Source organism: Rhipicephalus microplus, chromosome 2 (genome assembly GCF_043290135.1).
Source record: "Rhipicephalus microplus isolate Deutch F79 chromosome 2, USDA_Rmic, whole genome shotgun sequence".
NCBI lineage: Eukaryota > Metazoa > Arthropoda > Arachnida > Ixodida > Ixodidae > Rhipicephalus > Rhipicephalus microplus.
The window spans coordinates 157,952,040-157,969,909 of NC_134701.1; the positions used below are offsets into that span (position 1 = coordinate 157,952,040).

Consider the following 17,870-nt stretch of genomic DNA (forward strand, 5'->3'; position numbering starts at 1 on the left):
GAACCCACGCCCTAGAAGAGACTGTTGCCTGAAACCAGCGCCTTAGACCACTCGGGCACGCTACCGACAGTTTAACTAACGCAAGCTCCGGTTAATCATAGCCTTTTTCAAGGAACGGATTTTGTAAAGGCAAAAGTGTGGCAGCGGTGGGATTCGAACCCACGCCCCCGAAGAGACTGGTGCCTAAAACTAGCGACTTAGACCACTCGGCCACGCTACCGACAGTTTAACTAACGCATGCTCTTGGTAATCATAGCCTTTTTCAAGGAACGCATTTTGTAAAGGCAAAAGCGTGGCAGCGGTGGGATTCGAACCCACGCCCCCAAAGAGACTGGTGCCTAAAACCAGCGCCTTAGAACACTCGGCCACGCTACCGACAGTTTAACGAACGCATGCTCCGGTTAATCATAGCCCTTTTAGAGGAACGCATTTTGTAAAGGCAAAAGTGGGGCAGCGGTGGGATTCGAACCCACGGCCCCGAAGAAACTGGTGCCTAAAACCAGCACCATACACCACTCGGCCACGCTACCAACAGTTTAAGTAACGCACGCTCCAGTTAATCATAGCCTTTTTCAAGGAAAAGTGTGGCAGCGGTCGGATTCAAACCCACGCCCCCAAAGAGACTGGTGCCTAAAACCATCGCCTTAGACCACTCGGCAACGGTACCGACAGTTTAACTAACGCGTGCTCCAGTTAATCATAGCCTTTTTCAAGGAACGAATTTCGTAAAGGCAAAAGTGTGGCAGCGGTGAATTCGAACCCACGTCCCCGAAGAGACTGGTGCCTAAAACAAGCGCCTTAGACCACTCGGCCACGCTACCGACAGTTTAACTAACGCGTGCTCCCGTTAATCATATCCTTTTTCAAAGAACGCATTTTGTAAAAGCAAAAGTGTGGCAGCGGTGGGATTCGAACCCACGCCCCCGAAGAGACTGGTGCCTAAAACCAGCGCCTTAGACCACTCGGCCACGCTGCCGACAGTTTAACTAACGCATGCTCCGGTTAATCATAGCCTTTTTCAAAGAACGCATTTTGCAAAGGCAAAAGTGTGACAGTGCTGGGATTCGAGCCCACGCCACTGAAGGGGCTGGTGGATAAAACCAGCGCCTTAGACCACTCGGCAGCGCTACCGACAGTTTACCTAACGCATGCTCCGCTTAATCATAGCCTTTTTCAAGGAACGTAGTTTTCAAAAGATAAAGAGTGGCAGCGGTGGGATTCAAACCCACGCCCCCGAAGATACTGGTGCCTAAAACCAGCGCCTTAGACCACTCGGCCACGCTACCGACAGTTTAACTATCGCATGCTCCGGTTAATCATAGCCTTTTTCAAGGAACGCATTTTGTAAAGGCAAAAGTGTCACAGCGGTGGGATTCGAACCCACGCCCCCGAAGAGGCTTGTGCCTAAAACCAGCGCCTTAGACCACTCTGCCACGCTACCGACAGTTGAACTAACGCGTGATCCGGTTAATCGTAGCCTTTTTCAAGGAACGCATTTTGTAAAGGCAAAAGTGTGGCAGCGGTGGGATTCGAACCCACGCCCCCGAAGAGACTTGTGCCTAAAACCAGCGCCTTAGACCACTCGGCCACGCTACCGACAGTTTAACTAACGCATGCTCCGGTTAATCATAGCCTTTTTAGAGGAACGCATTTTGTAAAGGCAAAAGTGGGGCAGCGGTGGGATTCGAACTCACGCCCCCGAAGAAACTTGTGCCTAAAACCAGCGCCTTAACACCACTCGGCCACGCTACCGACAGTTTAACTAACGCACGCTCCAGTTAATTATAGCCTTTTTCAAGGAAAAGTGTGGCAGCGGTAGGATTCAAACCCACGCCCCCAAAGAGACTGGTGCCTAAAACCAGCGCCTTAGACCACTCGGCCACGCTACCGACAGTTTAACTAACGCGTGCTCCAGTTAATCATAGCCTTTTTCAAGGAACGAATTTTGTAAAGGCAAAAGTGTGGCAGCGGTTGGATTCGAACCCACGCCCCCGAAGAGACTGGTGCCTAAAACCAGCGCCTTAGACCACTCGGCCACGCTACCGACAGTTTAACTAACGCATGCTCCGGTTAAACATAGCCTTTTTCAAGGAACGCATTTTGTAAAGGCAAAAGTGTGACAGTAGTGGGATTCGAACCGACACCCCGAAGAGACTGGTGCCTTAAACCAGCGCCTTAGACCACTCGGCCACGCTACCGCCAGTTTAACTAACGCGTGCTCCCGTTAATCATATCCTTTTTCAAGGAACGCATTTTGTAAAAGCAAAAGTGTGGCAGCGGTGGGATTCGAACCCACGCCCCCGAAGAGACTGGTGCCAAAACTAGCACCTTAGACCACTCGGCCACGCTACCGACAGTTTAACTAACGCATGCTCCGGTTAATCATAGCCTTTTTCAAGGAACGCATTTTGTAAAGGCAAAAGTGTGGCAGTGGTGGGATTCGAACCCACGCCCCCGAAGAGACTGGTGCATAAGACCAGTGCCTTAGACCACTCGGCCACGCTACCGACAGTTTAACTAACGCATGCTCCGGTTAATCATAGCCTTTTTCAAAGAACGCATTTTGTAAAGGCAAAAGTGTGGCAGCGGTGGGATTCGAACCCACGCACCCGAAGAGACTGGTGCCTAAAACCAACGCCTTAGAACACTCGGCCACGCTACCGACAGTTTAACTAACGCATGCTCCGGTTTATCATAGCCCTTTTAGAGGAACGCATTTTGTAAAGGCAAAAGTGGGGCAGCGGTGGGATTCGAACCCACAGCCCCGAAGAAACTGGTGCCTAAAACCAGCACCATACACCACTCGGCCACGCTACCGACAGTTTAAGTAACGCACGCTCCAGTTAATCATAGCCTTTTTCAAGGAAAAGTGTGGCAGCGGTCGGATTCAAACCCACGCCCCCAAAGAGACTGGTGCCTAAAACCATCGCCTTAGACCACTCGGCAACGGTACCGACAGTTTAACTAACGCGTGCTCCAGTTAATCATAGCCTTTTTCAAGGAACGAATTTCGTAAAGGCAAAAGTGTGGCAGCGGTGAATTCGAACCCACGTCCCCGAAGAGACTGGTGCCTAAAACAAGCGCCTTAGACCACTCGGCCACGCTACCGACAGTTTAACTAACGCGTGCTCCCGTTAATCATATCCTTTTTCAAAGAACGCATTTTGTAAAAGCAAAAGTGTGGCAGCGGTGGGATTCGAACCCACGCCCCCGAAGAGACTGGTGCCTAAAACCAGGGCCTTAGACCACTCGGCCACGCTGCCGACAGTTTAACTAACGCATGCTCCGGTTAATCATAGCCTTTTTCAAAGAACGCATTTTGCAAAGGCAAAAGTGTGACAGTGCTGGGATTCGAGCCCACGCCACTGAAGGGGCTGGTGGATAAAACCAGCGCCTTAGAACACTCGGCAGCGCTACCGACAGTTTACCTAACGCATGCTCCGCTTAATCATAGCCTTTTTCAAGGAACGTAGTTTTTAAAAGTAAAAGAGTGGCAGCGGTGGGATTCAAACCCACGCCCCCGAAGATACTGGTGCCTAAAACCAGCGCCTTAGACCACTCGGCCACGCTACCGACAGTTTAACTATCGCATGCTCTGGTTAATCATAGCCTTTTTCAAGGAACGCATTTTGTAAAGGCAAAAGTGTCACAGCGGTGGGATTCGAACCCACGCCCCCGAAGAGACTTGTGCCTAAAACCAGCGCCTTAGACCACTCTGCCACGCTACCGACAGTTGAACTAACGCGTGATCCGGTTAATCGTAGCCTTTTTCAAGGAACGCATTTTGTAAAGGCAAAAGTGTGGCAGCGGTGGGATTCGAACCCACGCCCCCGAAGAGACTGGTGCCTAAAACCAGCGCCTTAGACCACTCGGCCACGCTGCCGACAGTTTAACTAACGCATGCTCCGGTTAATCATAGCCTTTTTCAAAGAACGCATTTTGCAAAGGCAAAAGTGTGACAGTGCTGGGATTCGAGCCCACGCCACTGAAGGGGCTGGTGGATAAAACCAGCGCCTTAGACCACTCGGCAGCGCTACCGACAGTTTACCTAACGCATGCTCCGCTTAATCATAGCCTTTTTCAAGGAACGTAGTTTTCAAAAGATAAAGAGTGGCAGCGGTGGGATTCAAACCCACGCCCCCGAAGATACTGGTGCCTAAAACCAGCGCCTTAGACCACTCGGCCACGCTACCGACAGTTTAACTATCGCATGCTCCGGTTAATCATAGCCTTTTTCAAGGAACGCATTTTGTAAAGGCAAAAGTGTCACAGCGGTGGGATTCGAACCCACGCCCCCGAAGAGGCTTGTGCCTAAAACCAGCGCCTTAGACCACTCTGCCACGCTACCGACAGTTGAACTAACGCGTGATCCGGTTAATCGTAGCCTTTTTCAAGGAACGCATTTTGTAAAAACAAAAGTGTGGCAGCGGTGGGATTCGAACCCACGCCCCCGAAGAGACTTGTGCCTAAAACCAGCGCCTTAGACCACTCGGCCACGCTACCGACAGTTTAACTAACGCATGCTCCGGTTAATCATAGCCTTTTTAGAGGAACGCATTTTGTAAAGGCAAAAGTGGGGCAGCGGTGGGATTCGAACTCACGCCCCCGAAGAAACTTGTGCCTAAAACCAGCGCCTTAACACCACTCGGCCACGCTACCGACAGTTTAACTAACGCACGCTCCAGTTAATTATAGCCTTTTTCAAGGAAAAGTGTGGCAGCGGTAGGATTCAAACCCACGCCCCCAAAGAGACTGGTGCCTAAAACCAGCGCCTTAGACCACTCGGCCACGCTACCGACAGTTTAACTAACGCGTGCTCCAGTTAATCATAGCCTTTTTCAAGGAACGAATTTTGTAAAGGCAAAAGTGTGGCAGCGGTTGGATTCGAACCCACGCCCCCGAAGAGACTGGTGCCTAAAACCAGCGCCTTAGACCACTCGGCCACGCTACCGACAGTTTAACTAACGCATGCTCCGGTTAAACATAGCCTTTTTCAAGGAACGCATTTTGTAAAGGCAAAAGTGTGACAGTAGTGGGATTCGAACCGACACCCCGAAGAGACTGGTGCCTTAAACCAGCGCCTTAGACCACTCGGCCACGCTACCGCCAGTTTAACTAACGCGTGCTCCCGTTAATCATATCCTTTTTCAAGGAACGCATTTTGTAAAAGCAAAAGTGTGGCAGCGGTGGGATTCGAACCCACGCCCCCGAAGAGACTGGTGCCAAAACTAGCACCTTAGACCACTCGGCCACGCTACCGACAGTTTAACTAACGCATGCTCCGGTTAATCATAGCCTTTTTCAAGGAACGCATTTTGTAAAGGCAAAAGTGTGGCAGTGGTGGGATTCGAACCCACGCCCCCGAAGAGACTGGTGCATAAAACCAGTGCCTTAGACCACTCGGCCACGCTACCGACAGTTTAACTAACGCATGCTCCGGTTAATCATAGCCTTTTTCAAAGAACGCATTTTGTAAAGGCAAAAGTGTGGCAGCGGTGGGATTCGAACCCACGCACCCGAAGAGACTGGTGCCTAAAACCAGCGCCTTAGAACACTCGGCCACGCTACCGACAGTTTAACTAACGCATGCTCCGGTTTATCATAGCCCTTTTAGAGGAACGCATTTTGTAAAGGCAAAAGTGGGGCAGCGGTGGGATTCGAACCCACAGCCCCGAAGAAACTGGTGCCTAAAACCAGCACCATACACCACTCGGCCACGCTACCGACAGTTTAAGTAACGCACGCTCCAGTTAATCATAGCCTTTTTCAAGGAAAAGTGTGGCAGCGGTCGGATTCAAACCCACGCCCCCAAAGAGACTGGTGCCTAAAACCATCGCCTTAGACCACTCGGCAACGGTACCGACAGTTTAACTAACGCGTGCTCCAGTTAATCATAGCCTTTTTCAAGGAACGAATTTCGTAAAGGCAAAAGTGTGGCAGCGGTGAATTCGAACCCACGTCCCCGAAGAGACTGGTGCCTAAAACAAGCGCCTTAGACCACTCGGCCACGCTACCGACAGTTTAACTAACGCGTGCTCCCGTTAATCATATCCTTTTTCAAAGAACGCATTTTGTAAAAGCAAAAGTGTGGCAGCGGTGGGATTCGAACCCACGCCCCCGAAGAGACTGGTGCCTAAAACCAGGGCCTTAGACCACTCGGCCACGCTGCCGACAGTTTAACTAACGCATGCTCCGGTTAATCATAGCCTTTTTCAAAGAACGCATTTTGCAAAGGCAAAAGTGTGACAGTGCTGGGATTCGAGCCCACGCCACTGAAGGGGCTGGTGGATAAAACCAGCGCCTTAGAACACTCGGCAGCGCTACCGACAGTTTACCTAACGCATGCTCCGCTTAATCATAGCCTTTTTCAAGGAACGTAGTTTTTAAAAGTAAAAGAGTGGCAGCGGTGGGATTCAAACCCACGCCCCCGAAGATACTGGTGCCTAAAACCAGCGCCTTAGACCACTCGGCCACGCTACCGACAGTTTAACTATCGCATGCTCCGGTTAATCATAACCTTTTTCAAGGAACGCATTTTGTAAAGGCAAAAGTGTCACAGCGGTGGGATTCGAACCCACGCCCCCGAAGAGACTTGTGCCTAAAACCAGCGCCTTAGACCACTCTGCCACGCTACCGACAGTTGAACTAACGCGTGATCCGGTTAATCGTAGCCTTTTTCAAGGAACGCATTTTGTAAAGGCAAAAGTGTGGCAGCGGTGGGATTCGAACCCACGCCCCCGAAGAGACTTGTGCCTAAAACCAGCGCCTTAGACCACTCGGCCACGCTACCGACAGTTTAACTAACGCATGCTCCGGTTAATCATAGCCTTTTTAGAGAAACGCATTTTGTAAAGGCAAAAGTGTGGCAGCGGTGGGATTCGAACCCACGCCCCCGAAGAGACTGGTGCCTAAAACCAGCGCCTTAGACCACTCGGCCACGCTACCGACAGTTCAACTAACGCATGCTCCAGTTAATCATAGCCTTTTTCAAGGAAAAGTGTGGCAGCGGTAGGATTCAAACCCACGCCCCCAAAGAGACTGGCGCCTAAAACCAGCGCCTTAAACCACTCGGCCACGCTACCGACAGTTTAACTAACGCGTGCTCCACTTAATCATAGCCTTTTTCAAGGAACGCATTTTGTAAAGGCAAAAGTGTGGCAGCGGTGGGATTCGAACCCACGCCCCCGAAGAGACTGGTGTCTAAAACCAGCGCCTTAGACCACTCGGCCACGCTACCGACAGTTTAGTTAACGCATGCTCCAGTTAATCATAGCCTTTTTCAAAGAACGCATTTTGTAAAGGCAAAAGTGTGACAGTGGTGGGATTCGAGCCCACGCCTCCGAAGAGACTGGTGCCTAAAACCAGCGCCTTAGAACACTCGGCCACGCTACCGACAGTTGAACTAACGCGTGCTCCGGTTAATCATAGCCTTTTTCAAGGAACGCATTTTGTAAAGGTAAAAGTGTGGCAGCGGTGGGATTTGAACCCACGCCCCCGAGGAGACTGGTGTCTAAAACCAGCGCCTTAGACCACTCGGCCACGCTAACGACAGTTTAACTAACGCATGCTCCGGTTAATTATAGCCTTTTTCAAGGAACGCATTTTGTAAAGGCAAAAGTGTGGCAGCGGTGGGATGCGAACCCACGCCCTAGAAGAGACTGTTGCCTGAAACCAGCGCCTTAGACCACTCGGGCACGCTACCGACAGTTTAACTAACGCAAGCTCCGGTTAATCATAGCCTTTTTCAAGGAACGGATTTTGTAAAGGCAAAAGTGTGGCAGCGGTGGGATTCCAACCCACGCCCCCGAAGAGACTGGTGCCTAAAACCAGTGACTTAGACCACTCGGCCACGCTACCGACAGTTTAACTAACGCATGCTCCTGGTAATCATAGCCTTTTTCAAGGAACGCATTTTGTAAAGGCAAAAGCGTGGCAGCGGTGGGATTCGAACCCACGCCCCCAAAGAGACTGGTGACTAAAACCAGCGCCTTAGAACACTCGGCCACGCTACCGACAGTTTAACTAACGCATGCTCCGGTTAATCATAGCCTTTTTAGAGGAACGCATTTTGTAAATGCAAAAGTGGGGCAGCGGTGGGATTCGAACCCACGGCCCCGAAGAAACTGGTGCCTAAAACCAGCACCATACACCACTCGGCCACACTACCGACAGTTTAAGTAACGCACGCTCCAGTTAATCATAGCCTTTTTCAAGGAAAAGTGTGGCAGCGGTCGGATTCAAACCCACGCCCCCAAAGAGACTGGTGCCTAAAACCATCGCCTTAGACCACTCGGCAACGCTACCGACTGTTTAACTAACGCGTGCTCCAGTTAATCATAGCCTTTTTCAAGGAACGAATTTCGTAAAAGCAAAAGTGTGGCAGCGGTGGGATTCGAACCCACGCCCCCGAAGAGACTGGTGCCTAAAACCAGCGCCTTAGACCACTCGGCCACGCTGCCGACAGTTTAACTAACGCATGCTCCGGTTAATCATAGCCTTTTTCAAAGAACGCATTTTGCAAAGGCAAAAGTGTGACAGTGCTGGGATTCGAGCCCACGCCACTGAAGGGGCTGGTGGATAAAACCAGCGCCTTAGACCACTCGGCAGCGCTACCGACAGTTTACCTAACGCATGCTCCGCTTAATCATAGCCTTTTTCAAGGAACGTAGTTTTTAAAAGTAAAAGAGTGGCACCGGTGGGATTTAAACCCACACCCCCGAAGATACTGGTGCCTAAAACCAGCGCCTTAGACCACTCGGCCACGCTACCGACAGTTTAACTATCGCATGCTCCGGTTAATCATAGCCTTTTTCAAGGAACGCATTTTGTAAAGGCAAAAGTGTCACAGCGGTGGGATTCGAACCCACGCCCCCGAAGAGACTGGTGCCTAAAACCAGCGCCTTAGACCACTCTGCCACGCTACCGACAGTTGAACTAACGCGTGATCCGGTTAATCGTAGCCTTTTTCAAGGAACGCATTTTGTAAAGGCAAAAGTGTGGCAGCGGTGGGATTCGAACCCACGCCCCCGAAGAGACTTGTGCCTAAAACCAGCGCCTTAGACCACTCGGCCACGCTACCGACAGTTTAACTAACGCATGCTCCGGTTAATCATAGCCTTTTTAGAGGAACGCATTTTGTAAAGGCAAAAGTGGGGCAGCGGTGGGATTCGAACCCACGCCCCCGAAAAAACTTGTGCCCAAAACCAGCGCCTTAACACCACTCGGCCACGCTACCGACAGTTTAACTAACGCACGCTCCAGTTAATCATAGCCTTTTTCAAAGAACGCATTTTGTAAAGGCAAAGGTGTGACAGTGGTGGGATACGAGCCCACGCCGCCGAAGGGACTGTTGCCTAAAACCAGCGCCTTGGACCACTCGGCCACGCTACCGACAGTTTAACTAACGCATGCTCCGGTTAATCATAGCCTTTTTCAAGGAACGCATTTTGTAAAGGCAAAAGTGTGGCAGCGGTGGGATTCGAACCCACGCCCCCGAAGAGACTTGTGCCTAAAACCAGCGCCTTAGACCACTCGGCCACGCTACCGACAGTTTAACTAACGCATGCTCCGGTTAATCATAGCCTTTTTAGAGGAACGCATTTTGTAAAGGCAAAAGTGCGGCAGCGGTGGGATTCGAACCTACGCCCCCGAAGAGACTTGTGCCTAAAACCAGCGCCTTAGACCACTCGGCCACGCTACCGACAGTTTAACTAACGCATGCTCCGGTTAATCATAGCCTTTTCAGAGGAACGCATTTTGTAAAGGTAAAAGTGTGGCAGCGGTTGGATTCGAACCCATGCCCCCGAAGAGACTGCTGCCTAAAACCAGCGCCTTAGACCACTCGGCCACGCTACCGACAGTTTAACCAACGCATTCTCCGGTTAATCATAGCCTTTTTCAAAGAACGCATTTTCTAAAGGCAAAGGTGTGACAGTGGTGGGATACGAGCCCACGCCGCCGAAGGGACTGGTGCATAAAACCAGCGCCTTGGACCACTCGGCCACGCTACCGACAGTTTAACTAACGCATGCTTCGGTTAATCATAGCCTTTTTCAAGGAACGCAATTTGTAAAGACAAACGTGTGGCAGCGGTGGGATTCGAGCCAACGCCCCCGAAGAGACTGGTGCCTAAAACCAGCGCCTTAGACCACTCGGCCACGCTACCGACCGTTTACCTAACGCATGCTCCGGTTAATCATAGCCTTTTTCAAGGAACGTATTTTGTAAAGGCAAAAGTGTGGCAGCGGTGGGATTTGAACCCACGCCCCCGAAGAGACTGGTGCCTAAAACCAGCGCCTTAGACCACTCGGCCACGCTACCGACAGTTTAACTCACGCATGCTCCGGTTAATCATAGCCTTTTTAGAGAAACGCATTTTGTAAAGGCAAAAGTGTGGCAGCGGTGGGATTCGAACCCACGCCCCCGAAGAGACTGGTGCCTAAAACCAGCGCCTTAGACCACTCGGCCACGCTACCGACAGTTCAACTAACGCATGCTCCAGTTAATCATAGCCTTTTTCAAGAAAAAGTGTGGCAGCGGTAGGATTCAAACCCACGCCCCCAAAGAGACTGGCGCCTAAAACCAGCGCCTTAGACCACTCGGCCACGCTACCGACAGTTTAACTAACGCGTGCTCCACTTAATCATAGCCTTTTTCAAGGAACGCATTTTGTAAAGGCAAAAGTGTGGCAGCGGTGGGATTCGAACCCACGCCCCCGAAGAGACTGGTGCCTAAAACCAGCGCCTTAGACCACTCGGCCACGCTACCGACAGTTCAATTAACGCATGCTCCAGTTAATAATAGCCTTTTTCAAAGAACGCATTTTGTAAAGGCAAAAGTGTGACAGTGGTGGGATTCGAGCCCACGCCTCCGAAGAGACTGGTGCCTAAAGCCAGCGCCTTAGACCACTCGGCCACGCTAACGACAGTTTAACTAACGCATGCTCCGGTTAATCATAGCCTTTTTCAAGGAACGCATTTTGTAAAGGCAAAAGTGTGGCAGCGGTGGGATGCGAACCCACGCCCTAGAAGAGACTGTTGCCTGAAACCAGCGCCTTAGACCACTCGGGCACGCTACCGACAGTTTAACTAACGCAAGCTCCGGTTAATCATAGCCTTTTTCAAGGAACGGATTTTGTAAAGGCAAAAGTGTGGCAGCGGTGGGATTCGAACCCACGCCCCCGAAGAGACTGGTGCCTAAAACTAGCGACTTAGACCACTCGGCCACGCTACCGACAGTTTAACTAACGCATGCTCTTGGTAATCATAGCCTTTTTCAAGGAACGCATTTTGTAAAGGCAAAAGCGTGGCAGCGGTGGGATTCGAACCCACGCCCCCAAAGAGACTGGTGCCTAAAACCAGCGCCTTAGAACACTCGGCCACGCTACCGACAGTTTAACGAACGCATGCTCCGGTTAATCATAGCCCTTTTAGAGGAACGCATTTTGTAAAGGCAAAAGTGGGGCAGTGGTGGGATTCGAACCCACGGCCCCGAAGAAACTGGTGCCTAAAACCAGCACCATACACCACTCGGCCACGCTACCGACAGTTTAAGTAACGCACGCTCCAGTTAATCATAGCCTTTTTCAAGGAAAAGTGTGGCAGCGGTCGGATTCAAACCCACGCCCCCAAAGAGACTGGTGCCTAAAACCATCGCCTTAGACCACTCGGCAACGGTACCGACAGTTTAACTAACGCGTGCTCCAGTTAATCATAGCCTTTTTCAAGGAACGAATTTCGTAAAGGCAAAAGTGTGGCAGCGGTGAATTCGAACCCACGTCCCCGAAGAGACTGGTGCCTAAAACAAGCGCCTTAGACCACTCGGCCACGCTACCGACAGTTTAACTAACGCGTGCTCCCGTTAATCATATCCTTTTTCAAAGAACGCATTTTGTAAAAGCAAAAGTGTGGCAGCGGTGGGATTCGAACCCACGCCCCCGAAGAGACTGGTGCCTAAAACCAGCGCCTTAGACCACTCGGCCACGCTGCCGACAGTTTAACTAACGCATGCTCCGGTTAATCATAGCCTTTTTCAAAGAACGCATTTTGCAAAGGCAAAAGTGTGACAGTGCTGGGATTCGAGCCCACGCCACTGAAGGGGCTGGTGGATAAAACCAGCGCCTTAGACCACTCGGCAGCGCTACCGACAGTTTACCTAACGCATGCTCCGCTTAATCATAGCCTTTTTCAAGGAACGTAGTTTTCAAAAGATAAAGAGTGGCAGCGGTGGGATTCAAACCCACGCCCCCGAAGATACTGGTGCCTAAAACCAGCGCCTTAGACCACTCGGCCACGCTACCGACAGTTTAACTATCGCATGCTCCGGTTAATCATAGCCTTTTTCAAGGAACGCATTTTGTAAAGGCAAAAGTGTCACAGCGGTGGGATTCGAACCCACGCCCCCGAAGAGGCTTGTGCCTAAAACCAGCGCCTTAGACCACTCTGCCACGCTACCGACAGTTGAACTAACGCGTGATCCGGTTAATCGTAGCCTTTTTCAAGGAACGCATTTTGTAAAGGCAAAAGTGTGGCAGCGGTGGGATTCGAACCCACGCCCCCGAAGAGACTTGTGCCTAAAACCAGCGCCTTAGACCACTCGGCCACGCTACCGACAGTTTAACTAACGCATGCTCCGGTTAATCATAGCCTTTTTAGAGGAACGCATTTTGTAAAGGCAAAAGTGGGGCAGCGGTGGGATTCGAACTCACGCCCCCGAAGAAACTTGTGCCTAAAACCAGCGCCTTAACACCACTCGGCCACGCTACCGACAGTTTAACTAACGCACGCTCCAGTTAATTATAGCCTTTTTCAAGGAAAAGTGTGGCAGCGGTAGGATTCAAACCCACGCCCCCAAAGAGACTGGTGCCTAAAACCAGCGCCTTAGACCACTCGGCCACGCTACCGACAGTTTAACTAACGCGTGCTCCAGTTAATCATAGCCTTTTTCAAGGAACGAATTTTGTAAAGGCAAAAGTGTGGCAGCGGTTGGATTCGAACCCACGCCCCCGAAGAGACTGGTGCCTAAAACCAGCGCCTTAGACCACTCGGCCACGCTACCGACAGTTTAACTAACGCATGCTCCGGTTAAACATAGCCTTTTTCAAGGAACGCATTTTGTAAAGGCAAAAGTGTGACAGTAGTGGGATTCGAACCGACACCCCGAAGAGACTGGTGCCTTAAACCAGCGCCTTAGACCACTCGGCCACGCTACCGCCAGTTTAACTAACGCGTGCTCCCGTTAATCATATCCTTTTTCAAGGAACGCATTTTGTAAAAGCAAAAGTGTGGCAGCGGTGGGATTCGAACCCACGCCCCCGAAGAGACTGGTGCCAAAACTAGCACCTTAGACCACTCGGCCACGCTACCGACAGTTTAACTAACGCATGCTCCGGTTAATCATAGCCTTTTTCAAGGAACGCATTTTGTAAAGGCAAAAGTGTGGCAGTGGTGGGATTCGAACCCACGCCCCCGAAGAGACTGGTGCATAAAACCAGTGCCTTAGACCACTCGGCCACGCTACCGACAGTTTAACTAACGCATGCTCCGGTTAATCATAGCCTTTTTCAAAGAACGCATTTTGTAAAGGCAAAAGTGTGGCAGCGGTGGGATTCGAACCCACGCACCCGAAGAGACTGGTGCCTAAAACCAACGCCTTAGAACACTCGGCCACGCTACCGACAGTTTAACTAACGCATGCTCCGGTTTATCATAGCCCTTTTAGAGGAACGCATTTTGTAAAGGCAAAAGTGGGGCAGCGGTGGGATTCGAACCCACAGCCCCGAAGAAACTGGTGCCTAAAACCAGCACCATACACCACTCGGCCACGCTACCGACAGTTTAAGTAACGCACGCTCCAGTTAATCATAGCCTTTTTCAAGGAAAAGTGTGGCAGCGGTCGGATTCAAACCCACGCCCCCAAAGAGACTGGTGCCTAAAACCATCGCCTTAGACCACTCGGCAACGGTACCGACAGTTTAACTAACGCGTGCTCCAGTTAATCATAGCCTTTTTCAAGGAACGAATTTCGTAAAGGCAAAAGTGTGGCAGCGGTGAATTCGAACCCACGTCCCCGAAGAGACTGGTGCCTAAAACAAGCGCCTTAGACCACTCGGCCACGCTACCGACAGTTTAACTAACGCGTGCTCCCGTTAATCATATCCTTTTTCAAAGAACGCATTTTGTAAAAGCAAAAGTGTGGCAGCGGTGGGATTCGAACCCACGCCCCCGAAGAGACTGGTGCCTAAAACCAGGGCCTTAGACCACTCGGCCACGCTGCCGACAGTTTAACTAACGCATGCTCCGGTTAATCATAGCCTTTTTCAAAGAACGCATTTTGCAAAGGCAAAAGTGTGACAGTGCTGGGATTCGAGCCCACGCCACTGAAGGGGCTGGTGGATAAAACCAGCGCCTTAGAACACTCGGCAGCGCTACCGACAGTTTACCTAACGCATGCTCCGCTTAATCATAGCCTTTTTCAAGGAACGTAGTTTTTAAAAGTAAAAGAGTGGCAGCGGTGGGATTCAAACCCACGCCCCCGAAGATACTGGTGCCTAAAACCAGCGCCTTAGACCACTCGGCCACGCTACCGACAGTTTAACTATCGCATGCTCCGGTTAATCATAGCCTTTTTCAAGGAACGCATTTTGTAAAGGCAAAAGTGTCACAGCGGTGGGATTCGAACCCACGCCCCCGAAGAGACTTGTGCCTAAAACCAGCGCCTTAGACCACTCTGCCACGCTACCGACAGTTGAACTAACGCGTGATCCGGTTAATCGTAGCCTTTTTCAAGGAACGCATTTTGTAAAGGCAAAAGTGTGGCAGCGGTGGGATTCGAACCCACGCCCCCGAAGAGACTGGTGCCTAAAACCAGCGCCTTAGACCACTCGGCCACGCTGCCGACAGTTTAACTAACGCATGCTCCGGTTAATCATAGCCTTTTTCAAAGAACGCATTTTGCAAAGGCAAAAGTGTGACAGTGCTGGGATTCGAGCCCACGCCACTGAAGGGGCTGGTGGATAAAACCAGCGCCTTAGACCACTCGGCAGCGCTACCGACAGTTTACCTAACGCATGCTCCGCTTAATCATAGCCTTTTTCAAGGAACGTAGTTTTCAAAAGATAAAGAGTGGCAGCGGTGGGATTCAAACCCACGCCCCCGAAGATACTGGTGCCTAAAACCAGCGCCTTAGACCACTCGGCCACGCTACCGACAGTTTAACTATCGCATGCTCCGGTTAATCATAGCCTTTTTCAAGGAACGCATTTTGTAAAGGCAAAAGTGTCACAGCGGTGGGATTCGAACCCACGCCCCCGAAGAGGCTTGTGCCTAAAACCAGCGCCTTAGACCACTCTGCCACGCTACCGACAGTTGAACTAACGCGTGATCCGGTTAATCGTAGCCTTTTTCAAGGAACGCATTTTGTAAAAACAAAAGTGTGGCAGCGGTGGGATTCGAACCCACGCCCCCGAAGAGACTTGTGCCTAAAACCAGCGCCTTAGACCACTCGGCCACGCTACCGACAGTTTAACTAACGCATGCTCCGGTTAATCATAGCCTTTTTAGAGGAACGCATTTTGTAAAGGCAAAAGTGGGGCAGCGGTGGGATTCGAACTCACGCCCCCGAAGAAACTTGTGCCTAAAACCAGCGCCTTAACACCACTCGGCCACGCTACCGACAGTTTAACTAACGCACGCTCCAGTTAATTATAGCCTTTTTCAAGGAAAAGTGTGGCAGCGGTAGGATTCAAACCCACGCCCCCAAAGAGACTGGTGCCTAAAACCAGCGCCTTAGACCACTCGGCCACGCTACCGACAGTTTAACTAACGCGTGCTCCAGTTAATCATAGCCTTTTTCAAGGAACGAATTTTGTAAAGGCAAAAGTGTGGCAGCGGTTGGATTCGAACCCACGCCCCCGAAGAGACTGGTGCCTAAAACCAGCGCCTTAGACCACTCGGCCACGCTACCGACAGTTTAACTAACGCATGCTCCGGTTAAACATAGCCTTTTTCAAGGAACGCATTTTGTAAAGGCAAAAGTGTGACAGTAGTGGGATTCGAACCGACACCCCGAAGAGACTGGTGCCTTAAACCAGCGCCTTAGACCACTCGGCCACGCTACCGCCAGTTTAACTAACGCGTGCTCCCGTTAATCATATCCTTTTTCAAGGAACGCATTTTGTAAAAGCAAAAGTGTGGCAGCGGTGGGATTCGAACCCACGCCCCCGAAGAGACTGGTGCCAAAACTAGCACCTTAGACCACTCGGCCACGCTACCGACAGTTTAACTAACGCATGCTCCGGTTAATCATAGCCTTTTTCAAGGAACGCATTTTGTAAAGGCAAAAGTGTGGCAGTGGTGGGATTCGAACCCACGCCCCCGAAGAGACTGGTGCATAAAACCAGTGCCTTAGACCACTCGGCCACGCTACCGACAGTTTAACTAACGCATGCTCCGGTTAATCATAGCCTTTTTCAAAGAACGCATTTTGTAAAGGCAAAAGTGTGGCAGCGGTGGGATTCGAACCCACGCACCCGAAGAGACTGGTGCCTAAAACCAGCGCCTTAGAACACTCGGCCACGCTACCGACAGTTTAACTAACGCATGCTCCGGTTTATCATAGCCCTTTTAGAGGAACGCATTTTGTAAAGGCAAAAGTGGGGCAGCGGTGGGATTCGAACCCACAGCCCCGAAGAAACTGGTGCCTAAAACCAGCACCATACACCACTCGGCCACGCTACCGACAGTTTAAGTAACGCACGCTCCAGTTAATCATAGCCTTTTTCAAGGAAAAGTGTGGCAGCGGTCGGATTCAAACCCACGCCCCCAAAGAGACTGGTGCCTAAAACCATCGCCTTAGACCACTCGGCAACGGTACCGACAGTTTAACTAACGCGTGCTCCAGTTAATCATAGCCTTTTTCAAGGAACGAATTTCGTAAAGGCAAAAGTGTGGCAGCGGTGAATTCGAACCCACGTCCCCGAAGAGACTGGTGCCTAAAACAAGCGCCTTAGACCACTCGGCCACGCTACCGACAGTTTAACTAACGCGTGCTCCCGTTAATCATATCCTTTTTCAAAGAACGCATTTTGTAAAAGCAAAAGTGTGGCAGCGGTGGGATTCGAACCCACGCCCCCGAAGAGACTGGTGCCTAAAACCAGGGCCTTAGACCACTCGGCCACGCTGCCGACAGTTTAACTAACGCATGCTCCGGTTAATCATAGCCTTTTTCAAAGAACGCATTTTGCAAAGGCAAAAGTGTGACAGTGCTGGGATTCGAGCCCACGCCACTGAAGGGGCTGGTGGATAAAACCAGCGCCTTAGAACACTCGGCAGCGCTACCGACAGTTTACCTAACGCATGCTCCGCTTAATCATAGCCTTTTTCAAGGAACGTAGTTTTTAAAAGTAAAAGAGTGGCAGCGGTGGGATTCAAACCCACGCCCCCGAAGATACTGGTGCCTAAAACCAGCGCCTTAGACCACTCGGCCACGCTACCACCAGTTTAATTAACGCGTGCTCCCGTTAATCATATCCTTTTTCAAGGAACGCATTTTGTAAAAGCAAAAGTGTGGCAGCGGTGGGATTCGAACCCACGCCCCCGAAGAGACTGGTGCCAAAAACTAGCGCCTTAGACCACTCGGCCACGCTACCGACAGTTTAACTAACGCATGCTCCGGTTAATCATTGCCTTTTTCAAGGAACGCATTTTGTAAAGGCAAAAGTGTGGCAGTGGTGGGATTCGAACCCACGCCCCCGAAGAGACTGGTGCATAAAACCAGTGCCTTAGACCACTCGGCCACGCTACCGACAGTTTAACTAACGCATGCTCCGGTTAATCATAGCCTTTTTCAAAGAACGCATTTTGTAAAGGCAA

The 17,870-nt window shown here is 51.0% G+C and overlaps 64 non-coding genes across 64 annotated transcripts; all 64 read right to left on the reverse strand.

The window, feature by feature from the left end:
• Positions 1-138: 138 nt before the first annotated feature.
• On the reverse strand, positions 139-220 carry TRNAL-UAG (transfer RNA leucine (anticodon UAG)). The gene has a single exon. It is a non-coding gene; the product is annotated as a tRNA-Leu (tRNA).
• A 73-nt stretch (positions 221-293) lies between these two features.
• On the reverse strand, positions 294-375 carry TRNAL-UAG (transfer RNA leucine (anticodon UAG)). Its single transcript has one exon. It is a non-coding gene; the product is annotated as a tRNA-Leu (tRNA).
• A 73-nt stretch (positions 376-448) lies between these two features.
• Positions 449-530, reverse strand: TRNAL-UAG (transfer RNA leucine (anticodon UAG)). Its single transcript has one exon. It is a non-coding gene; the product is annotated as a tRNA-Leu (tRNA).
• A 364-nt stretch (positions 531-894) lies between these two features.
• On the reverse strand, positions 895-976 carry TRNAL-UAG (transfer RNA leucine (anticodon UAG)). Its single transcript has one exon. It is a non-coding gene; the product is annotated as a tRNA-Leu (tRNA).
• Positions 977-1,204: 228 nt separating this feature from the next.
• Positions 1,205-1,286, reverse strand: TRNAL-UAG (transfer RNA leucine (anticodon UAG)). The gene has a single exon. It is a non-coding gene; the product is annotated as a tRNA-Leu (tRNA).
• Positions 1,287-1,514: 228 nt separating this feature from the next.
• TRNAL-UAG (transfer RNA leucine (anticodon UAG)) lies at positions 1,515-1,596 on the reverse strand. Its single transcript has one exon. It is a non-coding gene; the product is annotated as a tRNA-Leu (tRNA).
• A 211-nt stretch (positions 1,597-1,807) lies between these two features.
• Positions 1,808-1,889, reverse strand: TRNAL-UAG (transfer RNA leucine (anticodon UAG)). The gene has a single exon. It is a non-coding gene; the product is annotated as a tRNA-Leu (tRNA).
• A 73-nt stretch (positions 1,890-1,962) lies between these two features.
• Positions 1,963-2,044, reverse strand: TRNAL-UAG (transfer RNA leucine (anticodon UAG)). Its single transcript has one exon. It is a non-coding gene; the product is annotated as a tRNA-Leu (tRNA).
• A 381-nt stretch (positions 2,045-2,425) lies between these two features.
• On the reverse strand, positions 2,426-2,507 carry TRNAI-UAU (transfer RNA isoleucine (anticodon UAU)). The gene has a single exon. It is a non-coding gene; the product is annotated as a tRNA-Ile (tRNA).
• Positions 2,508-2,580: 73 nt separating this feature from the next.
• Positions 2,581-2,662, reverse strand: TRNAL-UAG (transfer RNA leucine (anticodon UAG)). The gene has a single exon. It is a non-coding gene; the product is annotated as a tRNA-Leu (tRNA).
• A 73-nt stretch (positions 2,663-2,735) lies between these two features.
• On the reverse strand, positions 2,736-2,817 carry TRNAL-UAG (transfer RNA leucine (anticodon UAG)). The gene has a single exon. It is a non-coding gene; the product is annotated as a tRNA-Leu (tRNA).
• A 364-nt stretch (positions 2,818-3,181) lies between these two features.
• Positions 3,182-3,263, reverse strand: TRNAL-UAG (transfer RNA leucine (anticodon UAG)). Its single transcript has one exon. It is a non-coding gene; the product is annotated as a tRNA-Leu (tRNA).
• Positions 3,264-3,491: 228 nt separating this feature from the next.
• On the reverse strand, positions 3,492-3,573 carry TRNAL-UAG (transfer RNA leucine (anticodon UAG)). Its single transcript has one exon. It is a non-coding gene; the product is annotated as a tRNA-Leu (tRNA).
• A 228-nt stretch (positions 3,574-3,801) lies between these two features.
• TRNAL-UAG (transfer RNA leucine (anticodon UAG)) lies at positions 3,802-3,883 on the reverse strand. Its single transcript has one exon. It is a non-coding gene; the product is annotated as a tRNA-Leu (tRNA).
• Positions 3,884-4,111: 228 nt separating this feature from the next.
• On the reverse strand, positions 4,112-4,193 carry TRNAL-UAG (transfer RNA leucine (anticodon UAG)). Its single transcript has one exon. It is a non-coding gene; the product is annotated as a tRNA-Leu (tRNA).
• Positions 4,194-4,421: 228 nt separating this feature from the next.
• On the reverse strand, positions 4,422-4,503 carry TRNAL-UAG (transfer RNA leucine (anticodon UAG)). The gene has a single exon. It is a non-coding gene; the product is annotated as a tRNA-Leu (tRNA).
• A 211-nt stretch (positions 4,504-4,714) lies between these two features.
• Positions 4,715-4,796, reverse strand: TRNAL-UAG (transfer RNA leucine (anticodon UAG)). The gene has a single exon. It is a non-coding gene; the product is annotated as a tRNA-Leu (tRNA).
• Positions 4,797-4,869: 73 nt separating this feature from the next.
• TRNAL-UAG (transfer RNA leucine (anticodon UAG)) lies at positions 4,870-4,951 on the reverse strand. Its single transcript has one exon. It is a non-coding gene; the product is annotated as a tRNA-Leu (tRNA).
• A 381-nt stretch (positions 4,952-5,332) lies between these two features.
• Positions 5,333-5,414, reverse strand: TRNAI-UAU (transfer RNA isoleucine (anticodon UAU)). The gene has a single exon. It is a non-coding gene; the product is annotated as a tRNA-Ile (tRNA).
• Positions 5,415-5,487: 73 nt separating this feature from the next.
• TRNAL-UAG (transfer RNA leucine (anticodon UAG)) lies at positions 5,488-5,569 on the reverse strand. Its single transcript has one exon. It is a non-coding gene; the product is annotated as a tRNA-Leu (tRNA).
• Positions 5,570-5,642: 73 nt separating this feature from the next.
• Positions 5,643-5,724, reverse strand: TRNAL-UAG (transfer RNA leucine (anticodon UAG)). Its single transcript has one exon. It is a non-coding gene; the product is annotated as a tRNA-Leu (tRNA).
• A 364-nt stretch (positions 5,725-6,088) lies between these two features.
• TRNAL-UAG (transfer RNA leucine (anticodon UAG)) lies at positions 6,089-6,170 on the reverse strand. The gene has a single exon. It is a non-coding gene; the product is annotated as a tRNA-Leu (tRNA).
• Positions 6,171-6,398: 228 nt separating this feature from the next.
• TRNAL-UAG (transfer RNA leucine (anticodon UAG)) lies at positions 6,399-6,480 on the reverse strand. The gene has a single exon. It is a non-coding gene; the product is annotated as a tRNA-Leu (tRNA).
• Positions 6,481-6,708: 228 nt separating this feature from the next.
• TRNAL-UAG (transfer RNA leucine (anticodon UAG)) lies at positions 6,709-6,790 on the reverse strand. Its single transcript has one exon. It is a non-coding gene; the product is annotated as a tRNA-Leu (tRNA).
• A 73-nt stretch (positions 6,791-6,863) lies between these two features.
• Positions 6,864-6,945, reverse strand: TRNAL-UAG (transfer RNA leucine (anticodon UAG)). Its single transcript has one exon. It is a non-coding gene; the product is annotated as a tRNA-Leu (tRNA).
• Positions 6,946-7,000: 55 nt separating this feature from the next.
• Positions 7,001-7,082, reverse strand: TRNAL-UAG (transfer RNA leucine (anticodon UAG)). Its single transcript has one exon. It is a non-coding gene; the product is annotated as a tRNA-Leu (tRNA).
• A 73-nt stretch (positions 7,083-7,155) lies between these two features.
• Positions 7,156-7,237, reverse strand: TRNAL-UAG (transfer RNA leucine (anticodon UAG)). The gene has a single exon. It is a non-coding gene; the product is annotated as a tRNA-Leu (tRNA).
• A 228-nt stretch (positions 7,238-7,465) lies between these two features.
• Positions 7,466-7,547, reverse strand: TRNAL-UAG (transfer RNA leucine (anticodon UAG)). The gene has a single exon. It is a non-coding gene; the product is annotated as a tRNA-Leu (tRNA).
• A 538-nt stretch (positions 7,548-8,085) lies between these two features.
• Positions 8,086-8,167, reverse strand: TRNAL-UAG (transfer RNA leucine (anticodon UAG)). Its single transcript has one exon. It is a non-coding gene; the product is annotated as a tRNA-Leu (tRNA).
• Positions 8,168-8,377: 210 nt separating this feature from the next.
• Positions 8,378-8,459, reverse strand: TRNAL-UAG (transfer RNA leucine (anticodon UAG)). The gene has a single exon. It is a non-coding gene; the product is annotated as a tRNA-Leu (tRNA).
• A 381-nt stretch (positions 8,460-8,840) lies between these two features.
• On the reverse strand, positions 8,841-8,924 carry TRNAL-UAG (transfer RNA leucine (anticodon UAG)). The gene has a single exon. It is a non-coding gene; the product is annotated as a tRNA-Leu (tRNA).
• A 73-nt stretch (positions 8,925-8,997) lies between these two features.
• Positions 8,998-9,079, reverse strand: TRNAL-UAG (transfer RNA leucine (anticodon UAG)). The gene has a single exon. It is a non-coding gene; the product is annotated as a tRNA-Leu (tRNA).
• A 73-nt stretch (positions 9,080-9,152) lies between these two features.
• TRNAP-UGG (transfer RNA proline (anticodon UGG)) lies at positions 9,153-9,235 on the reverse strand. Its single transcript has one exon. It is a non-coding gene; the product is annotated as a tRNA-Pro (tRNA).
• Positions 9,236-9,463: 228 nt separating this feature from the next.
• TRNAL-UAG (transfer RNA leucine (anticodon UAG)) lies at positions 9,464-9,545 on the reverse strand. Its single transcript has one exon. It is a non-coding gene; the product is annotated as a tRNA-Leu (tRNA).
• A 73-nt stretch (positions 9,546-9,618) lies between these two features.
• Positions 9,619-9,700, reverse strand: TRNAL-UAG (transfer RNA leucine (anticodon UAG)). Its single transcript has one exon. It is a non-coding gene; the product is annotated as a tRNA-Leu (tRNA).
• Positions 9,701-10,083: 383 nt separating this feature from the next.
• TRNAL-UAG (transfer RNA leucine (anticodon UAG)) lies at positions 10,084-10,165 on the reverse strand. Its single transcript has one exon. It is a non-coding gene; the product is annotated as a tRNA-Leu (tRNA).
• A 73-nt stretch (positions 10,166-10,238) lies between these two features.
• On the reverse strand, positions 10,239-10,320 carry TRNAL-UAG (transfer RNA leucine (anticodon UAG)). The gene has a single exon. It is a non-coding gene; the product is annotated as a tRNA-Leu (tRNA).
• A 73-nt stretch (positions 10,321-10,393) lies between these two features.
• TRNAL-UAG (transfer RNA leucine (anticodon UAG)) lies at positions 10,394-10,475 on the reverse strand. The gene has a single exon. It is a non-coding gene; the product is annotated as a tRNA-Leu (tRNA).
• A 55-nt stretch (positions 10,476-10,530) lies between these two features.
• On the reverse strand, positions 10,531-10,612 carry TRNAL-UAG (transfer RNA leucine (anticodon UAG)). Its single transcript has one exon. It is a non-coding gene; the product is annotated as a tRNA-Leu (tRNA).
• Positions 10,613-10,685: 73 nt separating this feature from the next.
• On the reverse strand, positions 10,686-10,767 carry TRNAL-UAG (transfer RNA leucine (anticodon UAG)). Its single transcript has one exon. It is a non-coding gene; the product is annotated as a tRNA-Leu (tRNA).
• A 383-nt stretch (positions 10,768-11,150) lies between these two features.
• Positions 11,151-11,232, reverse strand: TRNAL-UAG (transfer RNA leucine (anticodon UAG)). The gene has a single exon. It is a non-coding gene; the product is annotated as a tRNA-Leu (tRNA).
• Positions 11,233-11,305: 73 nt separating this feature from the next.
• TRNAL-UAG (transfer RNA leucine (anticodon UAG)) lies at positions 11,306-11,387 on the reverse strand. The gene has a single exon. It is a non-coding gene; the product is annotated as a tRNA-Leu (tRNA).
• Positions 11,388-11,906: 519 nt separating this feature from the next.
• On the reverse strand, positions 11,907-11,988 carry TRNAL-UAG (transfer RNA leucine (anticodon UAG)). The gene has a single exon. It is a non-coding gene; the product is annotated as a tRNA-Leu (tRNA).
• A 228-nt stretch (positions 11,989-12,216) lies between these two features.
• Positions 12,217-12,298, reverse strand: TRNAL-UAG (transfer RNA leucine (anticodon UAG)). The gene has a single exon. It is a non-coding gene; the product is annotated as a tRNA-Leu (tRNA).
• Positions 12,299-12,526: 228 nt separating this feature from the next.
• Positions 12,527-12,608, reverse strand: TRNAL-UAG (transfer RNA leucine (anticodon UAG)). Its single transcript has one exon. It is a non-coding gene; the product is annotated as a tRNA-Leu (tRNA).
• A 211-nt stretch (positions 12,609-12,819) lies between these two features.
• Positions 12,820-12,901, reverse strand: TRNAL-UAG (transfer RNA leucine (anticodon UAG)). The gene has a single exon. It is a non-coding gene; the product is annotated as a tRNA-Leu (tRNA).
• A 73-nt stretch (positions 12,902-12,974) lies between these two features.
• On the reverse strand, positions 12,975-13,056 carry TRNAL-UAG (transfer RNA leucine (anticodon UAG)). The gene has a single exon. It is a non-coding gene; the product is annotated as a tRNA-Leu (tRNA).
• Positions 13,057-13,437: 381 nt separating this feature from the next.
• On the reverse strand, positions 13,438-13,519 carry TRNAI-UAU (transfer RNA isoleucine (anticodon UAU)). The gene has a single exon. It is a non-coding gene; the product is annotated as a tRNA-Ile (tRNA).
• Positions 13,520-13,592: 73 nt separating this feature from the next.
• Positions 13,593-13,674, reverse strand: TRNAL-UAG (transfer RNA leucine (anticodon UAG)). The gene has a single exon. It is a non-coding gene; the product is annotated as a tRNA-Leu (tRNA).
• A 73-nt stretch (positions 13,675-13,747) lies between these two features.
• Positions 13,748-13,829, reverse strand: TRNAL-UAG (transfer RNA leucine (anticodon UAG)). The gene has a single exon. It is a non-coding gene; the product is annotated as a tRNA-Leu (tRNA).
• A 364-nt stretch (positions 13,830-14,193) lies between these two features.
• On the reverse strand, positions 14,194-14,275 carry TRNAL-UAG (transfer RNA leucine (anticodon UAG)). Its single transcript has one exon. It is a non-coding gene; the product is annotated as a tRNA-Leu (tRNA).
• Positions 14,276-14,503: 228 nt separating this feature from the next.
• TRNAL-UAG (transfer RNA leucine (anticodon UAG)) lies at positions 14,504-14,585 on the reverse strand. Its single transcript has one exon. It is a non-coding gene; the product is annotated as a tRNA-Leu (tRNA).
• Positions 14,586-14,813: 228 nt separating this feature from the next.
• Positions 14,814-14,895, reverse strand: TRNAL-UAG (transfer RNA leucine (anticodon UAG)). Its single transcript has one exon. It is a non-coding gene; the product is annotated as a tRNA-Leu (tRNA).
• Positions 14,896-15,123: 228 nt separating this feature from the next.
• Positions 15,124-15,205, reverse strand: TRNAL-UAG (transfer RNA leucine (anticodon UAG)). Its single transcript has one exon. It is a non-coding gene; the product is annotated as a tRNA-Leu (tRNA).
• A 228-nt stretch (positions 15,206-15,433) lies between these two features.
• On the reverse strand, positions 15,434-15,515 carry TRNAL-UAG (transfer RNA leucine (anticodon UAG)). Its single transcript has one exon. It is a non-coding gene; the product is annotated as a tRNA-Leu (tRNA).
• A 211-nt stretch (positions 15,516-15,726) lies between these two features.
• TRNAL-UAG (transfer RNA leucine (anticodon UAG)) lies at positions 15,727-15,808 on the reverse strand. The gene has a single exon. It is a non-coding gene; the product is annotated as a tRNA-Leu (tRNA).
• A 73-nt stretch (positions 15,809-15,881) lies between these two features.
• On the reverse strand, positions 15,882-15,963 carry TRNAL-UAG (transfer RNA leucine (anticodon UAG)). Its single transcript has one exon. It is a non-coding gene; the product is annotated as a tRNA-Leu (tRNA).
• A 381-nt stretch (positions 15,964-16,344) lies between these two features.
• Positions 16,345-16,426, reverse strand: TRNAI-UAU (transfer RNA isoleucine (anticodon UAU)). Its single transcript has one exon. It is a non-coding gene; the product is annotated as a tRNA-Ile (tRNA).
• Positions 16,427-16,499: 73 nt separating this feature from the next.
• On the reverse strand, positions 16,500-16,581 carry TRNAL-UAG (transfer RNA leucine (anticodon UAG)). Its single transcript has one exon. It is a non-coding gene; the product is annotated as a tRNA-Leu (tRNA).
• Positions 16,582-16,654: 73 nt separating this feature from the next.
• Positions 16,655-16,736, reverse strand: TRNAL-UAG (transfer RNA leucine (anticodon UAG)). The gene has a single exon. It is a non-coding gene; the product is annotated as a tRNA-Leu (tRNA).
• Positions 16,737-17,100: 364 nt separating this feature from the next.
• Positions 17,101-17,182, reverse strand: TRNAL-UAG (transfer RNA leucine (anticodon UAG)). Its single transcript has one exon. It is a non-coding gene; the product is annotated as a tRNA-Leu (tRNA).
• Positions 17,183-17,410: 228 nt separating this feature from the next.
• TRNAL-UAG (transfer RNA leucine (anticodon UAG)) lies at positions 17,411-17,492 on the reverse strand. Its single transcript has one exon. It is a non-coding gene; the product is annotated as a tRNA-Leu (tRNA).
• Positions 17,493-17,565: 73 nt separating this feature from the next.
• Positions 17,566-17,647, reverse strand: TRNAQ-UUG (transfer RNA glutamine (anticodon UUG)). The gene has a single exon. It is a non-coding gene; the product is annotated as a tRNA-Gln (tRNA).
• Positions 17,648-17,720: 73 nt separating this feature from the next.
• Positions 17,721-17,802, reverse strand: TRNAI-UAU (transfer RNA isoleucine (anticodon UAU)). The gene has a single exon. It is a non-coding gene; the product is annotated as a tRNA-Ile (tRNA).
• Positions 17,803-17,870: the final 68 nt, after the last annotated feature.